The following is a 19,564-nucleotide window of genomic DNA, read 5'->3' as shown; positions in this document are numbered from 1 at the left end:
AGAAACAGGAACATCATTAGCTTGGTGCTGGTGGTGAACATGTACGTCAGCAGGATACCTGGTTGTTCTGGTGTTGTGTTCGATTCGGTGACGGTGGCAGAACCTCCACGCTGCAGCTGCAAACAGAACTCTGAGTAAGCGGCAGCAAAAGGAACCAGAAATGAAAAGATTTATTTTCTGGACATTTCAGAAATGGTTGGTGTTAATAATTAAAATGTGTCCAGGTCCAGTTTCAGTCCTGTAATCCAGCAGAATAAGAGGTTTGTGTGTCAGGAACTGAAGCCTTCCAGGAAATCAGAGGCACAAGAAGCTGGTTGACCTCCTGCCGGGTGTCGCGTGTCCGTCTCAGGTTCCATCCTGTTGTCCAGCCGAGTCGAGCTGACGGCTGCAGCTTCAGCATCGCTCTGCTGGACTGCTCTGTCTTTTTCAATCCTGTCCTCCTCAGGCATTTTGCTACATTTTCCTCAACTTTACTTTTTATCCACTGATCATTTTTGCTGTGTGAGGGCTAGTGGCACCAAAATTTAAGATAACGTTTTTCTTTTTCGTCAGATGATTTAAATCCAGTCTTTTTCTATCTCTTCTTTTATACTCATGCACAAAAAATTAAAAAGTTTTTCTACATTTTTTGTCCACATTTCAACAACTGCTCAAAACTATCAAACATTAATTTTTTAGGATTTTAACCCTTTAAATACCAGTTTGACCTTTTGAAGTAAAAAAACATATTAACAATTATTTTATTATAGTTTAGAGGAATGGTGATTAGAGTCTTGGATACGTCCACACCATGCGACGCCTCACCAAGGACCACCATAACACCCCACCAAGATAGGGGCAGGTAGGGGCCCCACAGCACAGCGAGGGCTGCAGTGCAGGACCCCCCCAACCACCCCGACCAGGGCAATCTCCACAGCAACGACCTGCAGACCAAGTAGGAAGCACCCTGATTTGGAGGATTCCCATGGGAAAATACAGAAGTTAAAAAGTTAAAACAAGATAAAAAAATAAAAAAAAACACCTAAGAACAGTATTGACAAATAATATATATATATGTATATATATATATATATATATATATATATATATATATATATAGATAGATAGATAGATAGATAGATAGATAGATAGATAGATAGATAGATAGATAGATAGATAGATAGATAATCAAATATAAGCTAAAAAGGTCTTCGGACAGTTTTTTAAAACATCAACAGTCTCTGCAGCCCTGAGGTTCTCTGGCAGGCTGTTCCACAGTCGAGGCCTGTAGTGGTGGAACGAGGCCTCACCAGAAGTCTTGGTTCTGACTTTGGAAACAACCATGAGGCCGGTACCAGAGGATCTCAGGGTCTGTGAGGGTTCATAATCTAAAAGTAGATCAGATAAATAAGAAGGTCCAGGACCATTAAGACATTTATAAACTCCCCAAAAATCTTAAAATCAATCCTGAAACACAAAGGGAGCCAATACAATGATTTTAAAACTGGTGTAATGTGGTCCCACCCTCTGGTCCTCGTCAGAACTCTGCCGCTGAGTTCTGGAGTAATTGTACATTAGAAATAGACTTTTTGGCAAGACCAGAGAGCATGGCATTGCAGTAATCTACTAGAAATAAAGCACCTCGCTGCTGACAGGAGAAAGAAAAAGGCGACTGGCGATGTTTTTATGATGATGAAATCCAGTCTTTGTGACATTTCTGATGTCTGGAATAAAATCCAGCTCAGAGTCAAAAAGAACACCTAGGTTTTTCACACACTTAGAAGGATTGAAATTATGTAATTTTGATAAAATGATCTCTGTCTTTTCTTCAGGACCGATAATTAAAACTTCAGTTTTGTCCTGATTGAGCTGTAAGTTTTCAGCCATCTATGACCTTATATCTAAAATACAGTTTAAAAGAGTGTTAACTGGCTCCAGGTCATCAGGAGACACAGCGATGTAAAGCTGTGTATCATCAGCATAGCTGTGGAAATCAATGCCATGTCTCCTAAAGACATCCCCAAAAGGCAACATGGACAGATTACAAAGAAGTGGGCCTAGGATTGATCCTTGGGGAACCCCACATTAGATTTTATGGGTCTTTGAGGAGCATGTATCCATACTTACATAAAACTGTCGATCTGTGAGATAGGAGTAAAAACATTTAAGAACAGTACCTGAGAGCAGGAGACTTCTGAGTCTGTTTAATAAAATCTGGTGATCTACTGTATCAAAGGCAGCGCTTAGATCCAGTAGAACCAGGACAGAAAGTTTCTGAGAGTCTAAGTTAAGTCTAAGATTGTTAGCAATCTTTAAAATGGCGTCTCTGTACTCTGGTTTGTCCTAAAACCAGGTTGACATTTTTCTAAAATATTGTGTTTATGCAAAAACTCATGTAATTGCATAAAGACAAGTTTTTCAATAATTTTACTTAAAAAATGTAAGTTGGATACAGGTCGGTAGTTATCAAGAATGTCTGGATCTAAATTCCTCTTCTTCAGAAGCGGCCTCACCACCGCCGTTTTAACGGCGGCAGGAAGACAGCCGTCTAAAGGGAATTAATTTACTATGTTTAAAAGCTCAGGCACAAAGAAACCATAAAATGTTTTTAAAAGGGGTGTTGGAATTGGGTCTAAAAGGCAGGTTGTTATGTTAAGTTGGGAGAAAACTCGACCAAGCATCTTCGCATCAACCAGGACAAAACTCTCCAGTGTTTCCTCAGATAAAAGCAGAGGTTCAGATCTGTTAAAATCAACATGTTGATTTATTGATCTTGCATGCAGTGTCTGATGCTGTAATGGAGGACTTGTTAAAATCTGTTTATTAAAAGATCTATTGTTTTAAAAAAGGAATTTAGGATTTTTTTTGTTTGTGTGATGAGGCTTGAAAAATGGAGGGTTCTTGCTTGTTCGACTACAGCGTTGTACATGTTTTGTTGTTCTTGAAAGATTTCGTTTTCCTTCCTTGCTGCAGTTTCTTTTCATTTCTTTGATTCTCTCATTTTATCAAAGTGGTATAATTTTAACTTTTACTAATTCATTTGACATTTTTACTGAATTTATGATATGATTCTGAACTATTACTGCAGGTTAGTTACCAGCTGTTTGTCTGTGGCCATCCTGCGGTCCAGAACACTCTGACGCCGCCTGGCTTCCCAGTGTAGAGCGGACATCCTCATGTACAGCTGCTGAACGAGACAGAAGAACTCAGTATTCATCATGGCATAATGGGACAACAGAGGAAGTCCATTTCCAGTCCAACCAGGAATCAAACCAACAGTTTTCCTCAGTAAGATGATGGAAAACATATGTCAACATCATGTTACAGTTTACAGTCAGGATGTTTTATGTTAACAGCAGTTCAACAACCAGCCGATTATATATGTGGACGTAAAATCTGGAAGTTGGTTTTCCTGTTTCCTTTTAGGTGGGAAGAAAGACTATAAATCCCTTTATAGCAGGACTCCAGACTAACTTTTTTTACGAGGAGCACAGTAGCCCCTAACTTAAATTTTTAGGAGTGCAAGCAGAAAATTTAGGGGCGCACACTGAAATCGCCTTATATATTAATATTCACAAATATATTTACATTTCCTCTCATTTTCACTGTATTAGTGATAAATACTTAAACAATAAATTTAGAAATTACAGTGTTTACAAGTCACATTTTTTGTGCAGCATCTGATATAAATAAAATAAAATAAATAAAAAACAAAAAAAATCTTACTGGCTGCACTAATACAAACAAATACAATAAAAAATCGCTAGAGGGGTCTGAAAACTCGCTAAATATTGCGACAAAGTCGCTAAGTTGGCAACACTGAAGAATAATAAATTCCCACAAGACCCGCCTCTTTTCACACATAAGCCAATCACAGTGGTTGTTCGTCCCCGCTCACACGCACATTGGCTGTCGTCTTCTTCATTGGTGTTTGTCTCCTTTTCTCCTATTAAAGTTAGTTTGAGTTGGCAAACCAGCAGCTAATTTTAATTACTGTGAACTACTGGGCTGAAGAGGGGAGCAGAAGTTTGTTAGCGACAAAATACATTCAGTTATAACTCCTACAAGAAAAAGACCAGCAAATATATCGGTTGCCGTTGTAGAGTAGATGAAAAATTCACTCGCACTGTCTCACATTTTAGTCAGAAAATGCGACCATTTGGTCGCAGTCTGGAGCCCTGCCTATTAGTGCATCATCGGGTGCTAGTCTTTTTTTCTTGAGTTTAGCTCTGGACTCCTGTTTTAGTGTTGCAGCAACAGGACAAAAGAGAGAAAACATTTGTATGGTAAAAACATGTTGGCTTAACTTCTTACATTACCACAGTGATGCTGCACCATGATTACAATGATGATGGTTAGCAAGGAGGACGGATCAACATCTACCTTTCAGAAATATGGTCTTCGAACGTGTCTAAAGATCAAGACATCTAGACCAGAGGTCAGGACTTTTAGACCAGAGGTCAGGGCTTTTAGACCAGAGGTCAGGACTTTTAGACCAGAGGTCAGGACTTTTAGACCAGAGGTCAGGGCTTTTAGACCAGAGGTCAGGACTTTTAGACCAGAGGTCAGGGCTTTTAGACTAGAGGCCAGGGGCCTCATGTCTAAACCTGAGAATAGCAAAGCAGACTACAGGTGGAAAACAAGAAATGTGGCGCACAAAACCTTCTAGATTTATAAAAGCATGCCTGTTTATAAATCAGAATCAGCTCTAAAGTTGGTGCATGTCAGGGAACGCCTTGCCCCGCCCACATGGTGGCTATAAAAGGTCAGGTGAATGCCTATAAAACATATTCATCGTATCATTTCCATGAAGGCTCAGGAGGGAAAAGAGAGAAGAAGAGGATTTCTCCGGAATGAGAGACTAAGATCCTGATGGAGCACGTTGGAAAACTAGAACAGGTTTTATCTGGTGGGGACGGTGTGGTCATCACCAGGTCAGAAAGGAGGAGAAGGGCAGCAGGTGGAGATGCTGTCAACACTGTGTCAGAGGAAGACGCCAGAGAAGAGGATCAACCATTTAGTAATTTGTTTTCATCTATCCATCTGTCCATCCATCCTTCCATCCATCCATCCATCCATCCATCCATCCTTCCATCCATTCTTCCATACTTCCATCCATCCATCCATCCATCCATCCACCCATCATCCATCCATCCTTCCATACTTCCATCCATCCATCCATCCATCCATCCTTCCATCCATCCATCCATCCATCCATCCATCCATCCATCCATCCACCCATCATCCATCCATCCATCCATCATCTACCCATCCATCCATCTATCCTTCCATCCATCCATCATGCATCCATCCATTCATTATTCCATCCATCCATCCATCCATTCTTCCATCCATCCATCCATCTACCCATCCATCCATCTATCCTTCCATCCATCCATCATGCATCCATCCATTCATTATTCCATCCATCCATCCATCCATTCTTCCATCCATCCATCCATCCATCCATCCATCCATCCATCCATCCTTCCATCCATCCATCCATCCATCCATCCATCCATCCATCCACCCATCATGCTTCCATCCATCCATCATCTACCCATCCATCCATCTATCCTTCCATCCATCCATCATGCATCCATCCATTCATTATTCCATCCATCCATCCATCCATCCATCCATCCACCCATCATGCTTCCATCCATCCATCATCTACCCATCCATCCATCTATCCTTCCATCCATCCATCATGCATCCATCCATTCATTATTCCATCCATCCATCCATCCATCCATCCATCCATCCATCCATCATCCATCCATCCATCCATCCATCCATCCATCCATCCATCCATTCTTCCATCCATCCATCCATCTATCCATCCATCCATCCATCCATCCATCCATCCATCCATCCATCCATCCATCCAGTAGATCAGAAGTCAGGACTTGTTGGCAGTTAATTGTAAACTGAATGAGTGTCAACGAAGGAAGACTGACTGCTGGTCCAGACACTCTCAGCTCAAACAGAAGTTATTATGGCTGATTAAACATCCAACATAGTGCTTTACATACAATATACAGTTAGTCTTTAAAGATGACCTGCATCACATGATTAAAAACATGAATGTACATGTTATGTGTGAAAACAGGAGGATGGAAACTTACCCGAGGGCAGTCGGAGAGATGAAGCAGCTGAAAGCTGAGGTGTCCGTCTCACATCTCTGTCCTGCTTTACTACAGTTTCCAGGTAACCCAATACTCCCTGGGCTGCTGAGCTGGTCACACACAGCAGCTCAGAGGCAGATAAATCATTGCTGTCCACCATTTCCATGCTGAATAAATCAGTTGTTGTTTTCTTCTGTGAGCTTCTGTGAGGTGATGAGGATGAGGAAGATTTTCATTTCAGTTTTACTCTGTAAGGAGCCAAATGCTCTGTGGAACAAAAATGTTCATGTTAAAATGTTCAAACTGAGATAAATGGAGTCCTTTCATGAATCACCTCTGCAGATGAAGTCCTAAACCTGCTCTGATCCACCAGCACAGGCTCATTTCTGCAGACACCAAAGCAGGTTTGTTTAACACTTGTGGGTAAAAATGGACTTTTTTTTAACCTTTAAGGTCATTTTCCCCTCAGCTGTCAGCCACCATTCAATCTCAGTCTTAAATAAAATAAAATAGTAACAACACTGATTTTGACTAATTGTTATTTGTTAGAATTTTTTTGTTATTTCTTCCATTAAAAACAGTGACATCATTGAAGCAACATTCAGAGGCTTAGAATGACATATTTGGTAAGTTTGATTAGGATTGAAGTGAAAAACCTGTGATGTGTTATTGCAGTTTTTGGGATGACTTATATGATATGACTTATATAATAAAAGATGGTTAACCCACAAGGATTAAATTCATCTTTGCAGCTTGGATATTTACAATAAATCCACATTTCTGTCATCAAACTCTAAATGTTAAATAAAAACAAGAAAATTGCCGGGAAATCCTTTATAGTTTTATTGTATTAAATAATGTTCAAGTCTTTAAAAGACAAACAGGTGAAGTTTTAAAGTAATAAGTTTCTGTTTAGGTAGAGGACATTAGATTACCGGATCCTGAGGTAGAGGAAGTGAGATTACCAGATGGTGAGGTAGAGGGCATTAGGTCACCGGATCCTGAGGTAGAGGACATGTGGTTACCAGATCCTGAGGTAGAGGACATGAGGTTACCCAATCCTGAGGTAGAGGACGTGAGGTTACCAGATGGTGAGGTAGAGGACGTTAGGTTACCGGATCCTGAGGGAGAGGAAGTGAGATTACCAGATGGTGAGGTAGAGGGCATTAGGTCACCGGATCCTGAGGTAGAGGACATGTGGTTACCAGATCCTGAGGTAGAGGACGTGAGGTTACCCAATCCTGAGGTAGAGGACGTGAGGTTACCCGATCCTAAGGTAGAGGACGTGAGGCTGCCCTATCCTGAGGTAGAGGATGTGAGGTTACCGGATGCTGAGGTAGAGGACATTAGATTACCGGATCCTGAGGTAGAGGAAGTGAGATTACCAGATGGTGAGGTAGAGGGCATTAGGCCACCGGATCCTGAGGTAGAGGACATGTGGTTACCAGATCCTGAAGTAGGAGATGTGAGGTTACCCCATACTGAGGTGGAGGACATTAGGTTACCCATCCTGAGGTAGAGGATGTTAGGTTGCCCAATCTTGAGGTAGAAGACATGAGGTTACCCCATCCTGAGGTAGGGGATGTGAAGTTACCCAATCCTGAGATAGAGGACGTGAGGTTACCCCATCCTGAGGTAGAGGATGTTAGGTTGCCCGATCCAGAGGTAGAGGGCGTTAGGTTACCGGATCCTGAGGTAGGGGATGTGAGGTTACCTCATCCTGAGGTAGAGGATGTTAGACTGCCCGATCCCGAGGTAGAGGACATGAGGTTACCGGATGCTGAGGTAGAGGACATTAGGTTACCAGATCCTGAGGTAGAGGAAGTGAGATTACCAGATGGTGAGGTAGAGGGCATTAGGTCACCGGATCCTGAGGTAGAGGACATGTGGTTACCAGATCCTGAAGTAGGAGATGTGAGGTTACCCCATACTGAGGTAGAGGACATTAGGTTACCCATCCTGAGGTAGAGGATGTTAGGTTGCCCGATCCTGAGGTAGAGGACGGGAGGTTACCGGATCCTGAGGTAGAGGACGCGAGGTTACCGGATCCTGAGGTAGAGAACGGGAGGTTACTGGATCTTGAGGTAGAGGACGTGAGGTTAGTTGATCCTGAGATAGAGGACGTGAGGTTACCAGATGCTGAGGTAGAAGACTGGAAGTTACCAGATGCTGAGGTAGAGCATGTGAGGTTATCAGATCCTGAGGTAACCTGCTTGTAGGCAGGGTCGTATAACAGAGGAGTGCACCTCATTTCCTTGCTAAAAAAGCTAATGGCATGTTTTTCTATGTGACAGTTTATTCTTTTTAAACAAACAGCAAGTGAAGGTTAATAGTTCCTTGTCTGAGGTGAAATATTGCAACACAGGTCCACAGGCATGCCCCAAGGGTGTGCTGAATCTCCTATACTTTTTATGCTGTATACGAATGACTGTAGCAGCACGCAGCTGAACCATCACACCATCAAGTTTTCTGATGACACTAATAACCCAGGTAGCAAAATTGGTCTGGCCCGGTTCTGGCCCACACAATACACTTAAACCTGGCCCACATACCCCAAAGAATGACGGCCCTTTGCTGGCCCAGATCTGGTTTGCCAGAGGTGGCCCACACATGGGCCAGCCTGAGGCCAGATGCAGACACAGTGGTGGCCCAGTACTGGCCCAGAACAGTTTCCACACTGGCACCGGATGTCAGCCTAATGGTGGCCCTGTACTGGCCCAGAACAGTTTCCACACTGGCACCGGATGTCAGCCTAATTGTGGCCCTGTACTGGCCCAGAACAGTTTCCACACTGGCACCGGATGTCAGCCTAATGGTGGCCCTGTACTGGCCCAGAACAGTTTCCACACTGGCATCGGATGTCAGCCTAATGGTGGCCCTGTACTGGCCCAGAACAGTTTCCACACTGGCACCAGGTGTCAGCCTAATGAATACCTTAATCAAACTGTGCAATATTCAGCCTAGATTAAAAATACTACAACAACGGTGATACAATTATACAAATAACATTTATTTTGATTTGAATAACTTGTTTAAAATAACAATATATAAAAAATAATAATATAAAAATCAACTAATATGTGACACTGTTGGAGAGCGAACAACAGAGGGAAACAACATTAAGTGGGGATGGAAAAAAAAATTATGCTTTCAACCCAATAAAATTATAAGATCAATAATTGAAATACATTAAAAGAATGTGAGCTTAAGGATAACAAAAGGAAAACAAATAAAATCAGGGAGGCTAAAGTCTTTGTAAAAAATTAACAAAGGGCACAGAAGTCCAAATGAAGCAGCGCTGTCCGTAAGTCCATCATTCCCACCGTGGACTTCTAAAAAAAGAAGAGAGAAAAAATTCAGAGCTGTGCATCCAGACCTACAGTTTAAATCTAGCCATAACAAATAAATAAAAAATGCATGGTCTCTGAGGGAGTCAGTGTTTGTTAAGACAAACTTACCAATTACAACATCCTTTATTTGCAGGTGCTGGAAGCCAATCTTGCCATTTATACCGAGCATGTTGACATTCTTGGCGAGAGTGTTAAGGTTGCACCCATGACACTCTTTACACTCTTTAACGTCCTTTAAGAGCCAGTGCAGTTCTCTGTGAATTGATATTTCTTTGTTAGTTTATCAGCAGCACAATATGCCCTAACTCTTTTAAACATGTTTGAAAATATCAGCAGCAAATCTGAACTGGTCTGATAGTCTGACCAGCATAATTTATGCAATGTAAGCACAACAGTAATAATTTGTAAAGTAAAATAAAGGATGAGGATGCAGAGTGAAGTCAGTCTTCCTATGGTTTCAACTACTTTGATAATAGTGTGCCTGTGGTGCCGTGAAACTGTTAAATTTATCCGTGTAATTATGATTGCCTTTTCCCCCATATACTAAATAGTTTCTCAATTTTATACTGTATGTCCCAGCAATGTTATTTAAAGCCTATTTAATCAAGAACACGGTTTGTCATTGTATAACTTTTCTCCAGAAGGTTAACTGACATGACATTCTTTTGTTTTAACCTGTCCTGTCCAGCCTCATGGCAGCAGAATGATAGTCTGGCTGTTGTGTTGTGCCAAACAAATTTGCTTTGCCAAGGGGAGGCTTATAAGGCTGAATACACAAATTATTTTTGGTTTTCCAGTTCACAAGGATAGTTTGACATGACATTCTTACCAGATGGTTTTTGAGGTCAGCACTATTCCTGAGCCGCTCCTCCATGTTTTGGACAGACTGGCGATCAGCTAATGGTAGCAGATTTGGTTCAACACCTCTTCTTCAGTTACAGATTTCAACCCTTGGATGTGGTAGGCCTAGGTGTGCTAGGAAGAAAAAAGAATTGTGGATAAGTAAATAAACAACAGGTCTCATAAAAATGTGTTCAGGCCAACAGCAGAGCACAGCCTACGAATAAAATATAATACTCACATATATGAAGACTGGTTTGTGGTCTTCTTATCAACTGATGTGGCTCAGAGGAAACAGTCTTTCTCTGGTGCAGGTCAGTCGATGAAATCCTTCCCTGGTGCAGGCTACGGGACGCTTGGCCTCTCTGGTCCAGCTCCAGTATGGTGCACTCTGCAAGAGTAGCATGATCAGCATTAGATTTTATTTACTTTTTGGGGGGTGTTTGGATTGCAAAATGCCCTTCTTTTGTTGGTGTTTATCTAATTGGAATAGGTTCTTCAGGAATTAGAAATAAATATTTCTGATGCATTAGACCTACTCAAGAGGTACACCAGTGATTGTTTCATGGCCCATGAGATGCCTGGCTATAAATGTCAGTGTCCCCCCCACCTTTATATTGGAGAGAGCGTGCAATTCTCCTCTGCTCTCTGTATCGCTGAGTTTTGCCCTGATGCGCCCAGACACACACAGACACGTCAACGCACACAGCGCTGAGCACACCCCCACAAGAAAAGATAATTTGCGGCACCTTTGCACATTTTGGGGTTAAAGTGTAACTGAGTACATCTGCATTAAACAGTCCATCTTGTATACAAAAAAGAAAAGAGCAAAGCTTTCCAGACATTCCTCAAATTTAAACAGCTTATTAAATTAAAAATAATAATAACAGTTTACTGTTTTCTTGTTGGTAAGACAGCTTCATCCTCAGAATCATTCCCTCTGGGATCTGGGCCAAACACATGAAGCATCTTTGGTGCACTAGGCAATTCAGCTGAGCTGCAATGACATGGCAAACCCAATACTGTATGACTGACCCCAATTTGGGAACCACTGCAATAGATTACAGATGTCTGTACCCATTTTAATGACTTGCAATCATGATAAGTGATTGTACTGTACCTTACACGTTCTTTGTCTTTACACTGGCCTGCACAGCCCTACAAAATGAGTAAATGGGAAAAAATGAGGCAACCTCAAAATAAAAAAAAATAATGAAAATAATCTGTTATATTATATAAATGCGTGTGACATTTCCAATAAACCAAACCGACTGAAAATCGGTTGAAAGTTCAGCAAGTTATTGTGATTTTAATCGTTGATAGACTGCCTCTGTTGACTAATGCAGTAATACATGCGGCTTACCCCGGCCCAAGATGGCGGCCGCTTCAACGCATTGTTCCGGACAACAGCGTCAGAGCGGACATCCACATGTATATATCTATGACGATGCGGGGGGAAAAACACAAACAAACTTACAATAGCTACGTAGCCTCAAGTATAGACACTAACTATAACCCATGGACAACCCAAAATACGAAAGAGCAATAGCACGCTCACTCACTTAAGCTTCCACCAAATACGTTACCCTGAGTGGGTGACGTCCCTAGCAAAGTGGGAAATTCCCGCCTCCCCGTTCAAATGGAATGCACTTTAAAATACGAAGTATGTTTTTTTAACCATAAATATACTGTACACATTAAATAAATAAAACCGTAAACTCACCTTGACTTTGTTTGTCTCTCTCGGCTCAATGCAACGCATCCGGTTCTATTCGCGCTTCTTCTTCTTCTTTGTTGTCGTCTTCTTCTTCTTCTGTATTGGTGGTTGACAAACGCGCGTTTAATAATAGGAAGTATCTTGACCCAATCAGAGCATAGGAAATAGGTCACGTGTTGAGAGATGGGTAATAATGGTTGGTTGGTTTGTTTTATTTGTTTATTTTATTATTTGATTTTTATATTGTTATTTATTATATATTGTTATTTCGAACAAGTTATTCAAATCAAAATAAATGTTATTTGTATAATTGTATCACCGTTGTTGAAGTATTTTTAATCTAGGCTGAATGTTGCACAGTTTTATTAAGGTATTCATTAGGCTGACATCTGGTGCCAGTGTGGAAACTGTTCTGGGCCAGTACAGGGCCACCATTAGGCTGACATCCGATGCCAGTGTGGAAACTGTTCTGGGCCAGTACTGGGCCACCACTGTGTCTGCATCTGGCCTCAGGCTGGCCCATGTGTAGGCCACCTTTGGCAAACCAGATCTGGGCCAGCAAAGGGCCGTCATTCTTTGCGGTATGTGGGCCAGGTTTAAGTGTATTGTGTGGGCCAGAACCGGGCCAGACCAATTTTGCTACCTGGGTGAATGGTCATTCTGTTGTTTTATTAGTTTATTGTCAGGGAGACATTAGCAGGCAGTCTGCAAAATAGTGATAGATTTAATTTCTCAACAAACAAACGCAAAGTTGTTGTGTAATTTAGTAATGGGTAAGATAAGGACCCTCTGTTTTAATCCATTCTATTCTAAGGGGAAAAAAAGTTTTCTGTCGGTATTAATACTAAGTATTGGAGCATGTGATGTGGTGTGTTTATGAGTTTGAATGCACTTGCTATATACTAAAAAATAAAATTGATTTAGGAGTGGGGTGGTGGTGAGTGAGACACATAGAAATACATTTTAAAAGTAAGACTTAACTATTTGTTTGTGTTTAACACATGTTAAGAGACTGATACGGGCAACATGAGCTTAACGACAATTGGCCCGCATATGCCATGGACAGATCTGGGCCACATATACCAAATCATATTTGGGCCACATATGGCATGCCATGGTATAAACAGAGCCATCATTGCCAGACCTGGCCCAGATCCGGTTGACATACCACTTGCCATGCCAGCAGTTGGCCAGAAGTGCCGGCGCGATACCAGATCTGGCCCAGACCTGTCTGCTACCTGGGAAGATGAGCCCTTCCATGTATCACACTGAACTTTTAGGGCTTGGTGTGATAATCACCGTCTGATGCTGAATACCAGCAAGATAAAGAGATGACGTTTGATGACCAGAGAGTGACAGCCCAGCGCCAGGTGGTTATTAATGATAGTGTTATTGAAAAGGTCCACACCTTCATGTATTTTGTTGTTTAGGATGTGTAATGCCCTGTCCTGGAGAACCCATGTTAATTATCTGTGCTCCAGACTGGTTCAAAGGCTTTATTTCATAAACACTCAGGCTGTTTGGAATCTGACCGGAGATCATGCTCTTCTCTGTTAAGTTGTTCTTGGTAGCATCATCAGATATGGTATGGCTGCATGGTTGGGAACATTAACAGTTCAGTCTAACAGCCATGAAAGTAACTGGGTGGAATCTGTTAATGAGTGTTCTGTAATCAGACAGGCAAACCAGATCCTGCAGGACCCATCTCATGTTATACAAATATGAACTGCTATCCTCAGATAGACCCCACAGAGCTTTAAATTCTTCTTCCTCCCCACTTCTCTGTTCTAAATAGAACCACTTTGTAACTCAGCTATGACGACTGGTTGTTTATTTATTTCTACTACATCCTGATGGTGGTGTTGTGTCTTTTATTTATATTACTTTTAATGATATTGTTCCTCTTAATTCTTGTCATAGTCTTGCATACTGGGTTGGCTCAGATGGTGGGGGAGGATGCCGGTCAGGCCTGGCAGACCCAAGCGTGTTTGTGAGGGTCTGCTGGGAATGTCTGGCAGAGTCCCCTGTCAGAAAGAGTTTCAACTCCCATCTCCGGCAGAGTTTCAACCATGTCCCAGGTGAGGCGGGGGACACTGAGTATTGTTGAGGCGGCCAGCTGCAGCTGTCGTGGCAGTAACCCCCAAACTCATTGGTGGCAGTAAGGGATGCAGTCAAGCTGAAGACGGAGTCCTGTTAGGCCTTTTTGGCCTGTGGGACTCCAGAGGCAGCTGATGGGTATCGGTGGGCTAAGCGGAGCGCAGCTTCAGCGGTCGCTAAGGCGAAAACTCGGGCATGGGAAGAGTTTGGAGAGGCCATGGAGAATGACTTCCGGGCAGCTTTGAGGAGATTCTGGTTCACCATCCGGTGGCTCAGGAGGGGAAAGCAGTGCTCCGTCAACACTGTGTACAGTGGGGATGGGGGGCTGCTGACCTCAACTCGGGACGTTGTGGGTCAGTGGAGGACTCTCCCTTAGGTTTAGAAGCTTGGGGGACTCAAGAGTCGCTGCTCCTCCACATCAAGAGGAGCCAGATCAGGTGGCCCACGCATCTGGACAGGATACCTCCTGGTGAGGTGTTCTGGGTACGTCCCACCTGGAGGAGACCCTGGGGATGACCCAGGACATGTTGAACAGACTACATCTCTTAGCGAGCCTGGGAATGTCTCGGGATCCCCCCTGGCGAATGTCACCAGGCAGAAAAATGTCTGGGCTTCCCTGCTTAGTCAGCTGCCCTCACAACCCGACCCCAGATAAGTGGTCGAAGATAGATGGATGGATGGATGGGTTATTGCATATTTAGTATGGATTTAGGGTTTTTTATTTTTTTTAACTTGTCCTGTCCAGCATGGAGAGGAGCTTTATGAATATAAGGCTCCTCTTGATAAGCTGTTTTTTTTTCTTTAAATTCTTATTCATTTATGTTTAATTATAGAATTTACATTATACTGCTGGACCTGACCGGACAAAAAGGAGAAGGATGAACAGAAATGAAAAGGAGAGTAGAGAAAAGAAAGAGGAGCTTAAACCCATCCTAACACCAGACCTGTACAGAAACACAACAGAGAATTTCCTACAGCTTTTAAAGGAAAACTAAGCTGTCAATCATCAGAAGTTCCTAAAAAATAAACAAATAAATAAATGAACAATAATGCAACAACCAAAGTACCAGAAACAAACCCAAAAAAATAAATAAATAAAAATAAATAAAACCTGAACCAAAGCATCTCTTAGTGTATGAACCCACTGGACACCTGAGTGCTGGGTTAGCATGCAGAGGATGAGGAATGAGGAGGATCAGAGATGAGTGTGATCCTGTAGATGAGGCCACGCCTCTAAGGAGGCTAGAAACAGACTAGGGCGGCCCAGAGACCCAGGCTGGAGCACCAGCCCAAGCCCCCCCCACCACAAAGACAGGTGTAAGAGGACCCCATTGCCTTCACAATGAGGCCCCCTCCGCTCCATCCAACACGATGTGCACGCCTCCCAACACACTACATGTGTTTGAGAGAGAGCGGAGGAGGAGAGGGGTCTGGGGATGTAAGGCCAATAATGTGGCTGTTGTATACCATCCCCTGCTTCAGGATGCCAGGTCAAGCTAAGGTCGGTGTTATTGCTGACGTGTGTCTGTACTGTGAGGTCTCTTTGTTTTGTAGTGTGGTCTTTGCATGGTGTTGCAGCCCCTTTCCGTAACAATTTCACACAGGGGACAACAAAGTATATCTGAGCTTCATCTCCTCATGTACATGTTGACTTTATTTTCACACTGTGGATAAACGAAGTTCTTCACAATTATTCCCTTAAAACTATTAAAATATTTTCATATTGTGTAAAATTACTGTCATGTTCCCTTAATGAAGATGAAGAAAAGGTGTACGATCCAAATCCATGTTTGTCCTCCTCATCATTACAGCCAGACGTGGTTCCTGGCTTCAGGAAGCAGAACCTTCCGTTATCGGACCCCCTCTCCACCTTCAGATCATCTTCTTTCCTTCCTGATGAATCTTATAGCAGGTCTGGCTCGGTGACCCTGATCCATCCTCTAATCCTGCTGCTATAAGCCGAGGCTACTGGGGGACGTCCCACGACGCACCGGGCTCCTCTCCGCTGGGGGACGTCCCACGACGGACCGGGCCCCTCTCCGCTGGGGGACGTCCCACGACGCACCGGGCTCCTCTCCGCTGGGGGACGTCCCACGACGGACCGGGCCCCTCTCCGCTGGGGGACGTCCCACGACGCACCGGGCTCCTCTCCGCTGGGGGACGTCCCACGATGCACTGGGCTCCTCTATGCTCTTTGACATTGTTGTTTCTCTTCTTCTTTCTCAGCAGGAATCCCTGATTAGAGTTCTGCTGCTAGTTGATCTCTTTCCTGTCCTCTCCACCAGGAAGATGGCCGACCTTCCTGGTTCTGGTCCTGATGGAGGTTTTTTTCCTTTCTAAAGGAGCTTTTACCATTAAGTTCTGGTTCTGATAGAGGTTTTCCTCTCCATAGTCTCTTCCAGGATGGAGGACTGAATGACAGAGAAGATCTGGTCCAATCAGGTGGTCTCCTCAGTGATACACCGGCTGCTGCAGCAACCTTTCTACTGATCGTACCCCTGCAGCATTTTTAATGTCAGCTTTAAATTAAAACAGTGAAAACTGAAAAGGATGAAGAGTTGAGCTGAATGTTAAACACACATGAGATCAGATCATCCAACACATGCTGTTAATTAAACTTTTCTTCCATTCCTCCACTGTGCAAATAAAGATCATCTTTATTTATCTGGAAATATTTCACAAGTAAATACGACAACAGCAGAGCAAGTTCACCCACCAACACAAAAAGCCTAAAGATACAAGATTCACAGCAGTTTGCTTTTACATTTCAGCCTTCATACAGATGAATATTTACCCTCAGCTCTTCAGTCACGGATCAGATCTGGAAGAGAAATCTTCCAGGATTCCACCATCATTTACCTTCACTCCATCCTGTAAAACTACTCTACTTCATTGTTAAATAATGAACATACAACTTCTACTACTGAGATGTTACTGTGCACACCTCCTCGTTGCTGCAGATATCTCATAGAGACCGAGGAGGAGGAGGCTGAGTGATGAAGCAGCTGCTTCTACAACCTGAAAATAAGTTGGGACATTGTGTAAAACTGAAATAAAACCAGAATCCCATCCTCCATCTTTTAATCCCAGCAGCAGATCACCAACACATCAGAGGATGAAACGGAGACGTTTCACCATGTGATGAAAATATGAGCTGATAGTGAATCTGATGGAAAAAGTTGGAACAGGAGCAACGAAAAGTCTGGAAAAGTACCTGGTACAAACCAGAAACACCTGGAGGAGCATTGGACAACTAACCAGGTTACCTGGCAACAGGTCAGTAACATGACTGGTATAAAAGGAGCATTTCAGAGAGGCAGAGTCTCTCAGATGGAAAGATGGACAGAGCTTCACCAATCTGAGACAAACTGGATCTAAAACTGGAACAATTTCAGAAAAATGTTCCTCAGACTTCGAAGATCCTCCATCTACAGTGTAGAATATCATCAGAAGATTCAGGGAATCAGGAGGAATCTCTGTGTGCTGGGGACAAGGCTGGATGCTGGTGATCTTCAGCATTAAAAGCAGACATGATTCTCTACTGGAAACCACTGCATGGACTCAGGAAGACTTCCAGAAACCACTGTCTGTGAACACAGTTCACCCTGAAACCCACAAATGCAGGTTAAAGCTCCATCATGCAGAGAAGAAGCCAGATGTGAACAGGATCCAGAACCAGCTTCTTCCGTCTTCTCTGGACCAAAGCTCATTTAAAATGGTCTGAGGCAAAGTGGAAACCTGGAGGAAGATGTGAACTAGTTTGTGGAAAGCATGGACGGCGTGTCCTGCAGACTAAAGAGGAGAGGGAGCATCCAGCTTGTTATCAGTGGACAGGTGAAGAGCTGCATCTCTGATGGGATGGGGCTGCATTAGTGCCTATGGCGTGGGCAGCTTCCACATCTGTGAAGCTCCATCAATGCTGAAAAGTACATGGAGGTTTTAGAGCAACATCTGCTCCCATCCAGACAACGTCTCTTTCAGGGAAGACCTTGCAGATTTCAGCAAGACGATGCTGAACCACATCCTGCATCCATCACAGCAGCATGGCTTCACAGGAGAAGAGTCCGGCTGCTGAACTGGCCTGCCTGCAGTCCAGACCTTTCACCAGTACACAACATCTGGAGCATCATGGAAGCAGAAATCCAACAACCAGGGTCCAGGACTGTAGAGCAGCTAGAATCCTGCATCAGACCAGAACGGGACAACATTCCTCTCCTAAAACTCCAGCAACTGGTCTCCTCACTTCCCAGACGTTTCCAGACATGTTAGAAGAAGAGATGCTTCACCATGCTGAACACCACCCTGGAACTACTTTTTACACCGTGCTGAACATCACCCTGGAACTACTTTTTATACCCTGCTGAACATCACCCTGGAACTACTTTTTACACCATGCTGAACCCCACCCTGGAACTACTTTTTACACCTTGCTGAACACCACCCTGGAACTACTTTTTACACCATGATGAACATCACCCTGGAACTACTTTTTACACCATGCTGAACATCACCCTGGAACTACTTTTTACACCATGATAAAAACATCACCCTGGAACTACTTTTTACACCGTGCTGAACATCACCCTGGAACTACTTTTTATACCCTGCTGAACACCACCCTGGAACTACTTTTTACACCATGCTGAACATCACCCTGGAACTACTTTTTACACCTTGCTGAACACTACCCTGGAACTACTTTTTACACCGTGCTGAACATCACCCTGGAACTACTTTTTATACCCTGCTGAACATCACCCTGGAACTACTTTTTACGCCATGCTGAACATCACCCTGGAACTACTTTTTACACCATGCTGAACATCACCCTGGAACTACTTTTTACACCTTGCTGAACATCACCCTGGAACTACTTTTTACACCGTGCTGAACATCACCCTGGAACTACTTTTTACACCACGATGAACATCACCCTGGAACTACTTTTTACACCTTGCTGAACATCACCCTGGAACTACTTTTTACACCACCCTGGAACCACTTTTTACACCATGCTGAACATCACCCTGGAACTACTTTTTACACCATGCTGAACATCACCCTGGAACTACTTTTTACACCGTGCTGAACATCACCCTGGAACTACTTTTTACACCACGATGAACATCACCCTGGAACTACTTTTTACACCTTGCTGAACACCACCCTGGAACTACTTTTTACACCGTGCTGAACACCACCCTGGAACTACTTTTTACACCATGCTGAACATCACCCTGGAACTACTTTTTACACCATGCTGAACACCACCCTGGAACTACTTTTTACACCGTGCTGAACACCACCCTGGAACTACTTTTTACACCATGCTGAACATCACCCTGGAACTACTTTTTACACCATGCTGAACATCACCCTGGAACTACTTTTTACACCATGCTGAACACCACCCTGGAACTACTTTTTACACCATGCTGAACACCACCCTGGAA

General features: G+C 43.2%; 1 long non-coding RNA gene across 5 annotated transcripts; it reads right to left on the bottom strand.

Moving 5' to 3' along the window:
- Positions 1-8,916: 8,916 nt before the first annotated feature.
- On the bottom strand, positions 8,917-12,082 carry LOC121650309. 5 transcript variants are annotated; one of them, XR_006012237.1, is made up of 9 exons: positions 12,021-12,048; positions 11,860-11,946; positions 11,661-11,736; positions 11,418-11,455; positions 11,193-11,294; positions 10,539-10,688; positions 10,287-10,432; positions 9,566-9,711; positions 8,917-9,439 (listed from the first exon to the last, which is right to left on the bottom strand). It is a non-coding gene; the product is annotated as an uncharacterized LOC121650309 (long non-coding RNA). The 5 variants fall into 5 exon arrangements; XR_006012235.1 differs by having other exon boundaries at positions 11,661-11,946; positions 12,021-12,041; XR_006012236.1 differs by having other exon boundaries at positions 8,918-9,439; positions 11,860-12,072.
- Positions 12,083-19,564: the final 7,482 nt, after the last annotated feature.

This window comes from Melanotaenia boesemani, chromosome 2 (genome assembly GCF_017639745.1).
Source record: "Melanotaenia boesemani isolate fMelBoe1 chromosome 2, fMelBoe1.pri, whole genome shotgun sequence".
Taxonomy (NCBI): domain Eukaryota; kingdom Metazoa; phylum Chordata; class Actinopteri; order Atheriniformes; family Melanotaeniidae; genus Melanotaenia; species Melanotaenia boesemani.
This window is presented reverse-complemented; position numbering and strand designations above follow the sequence as displayed.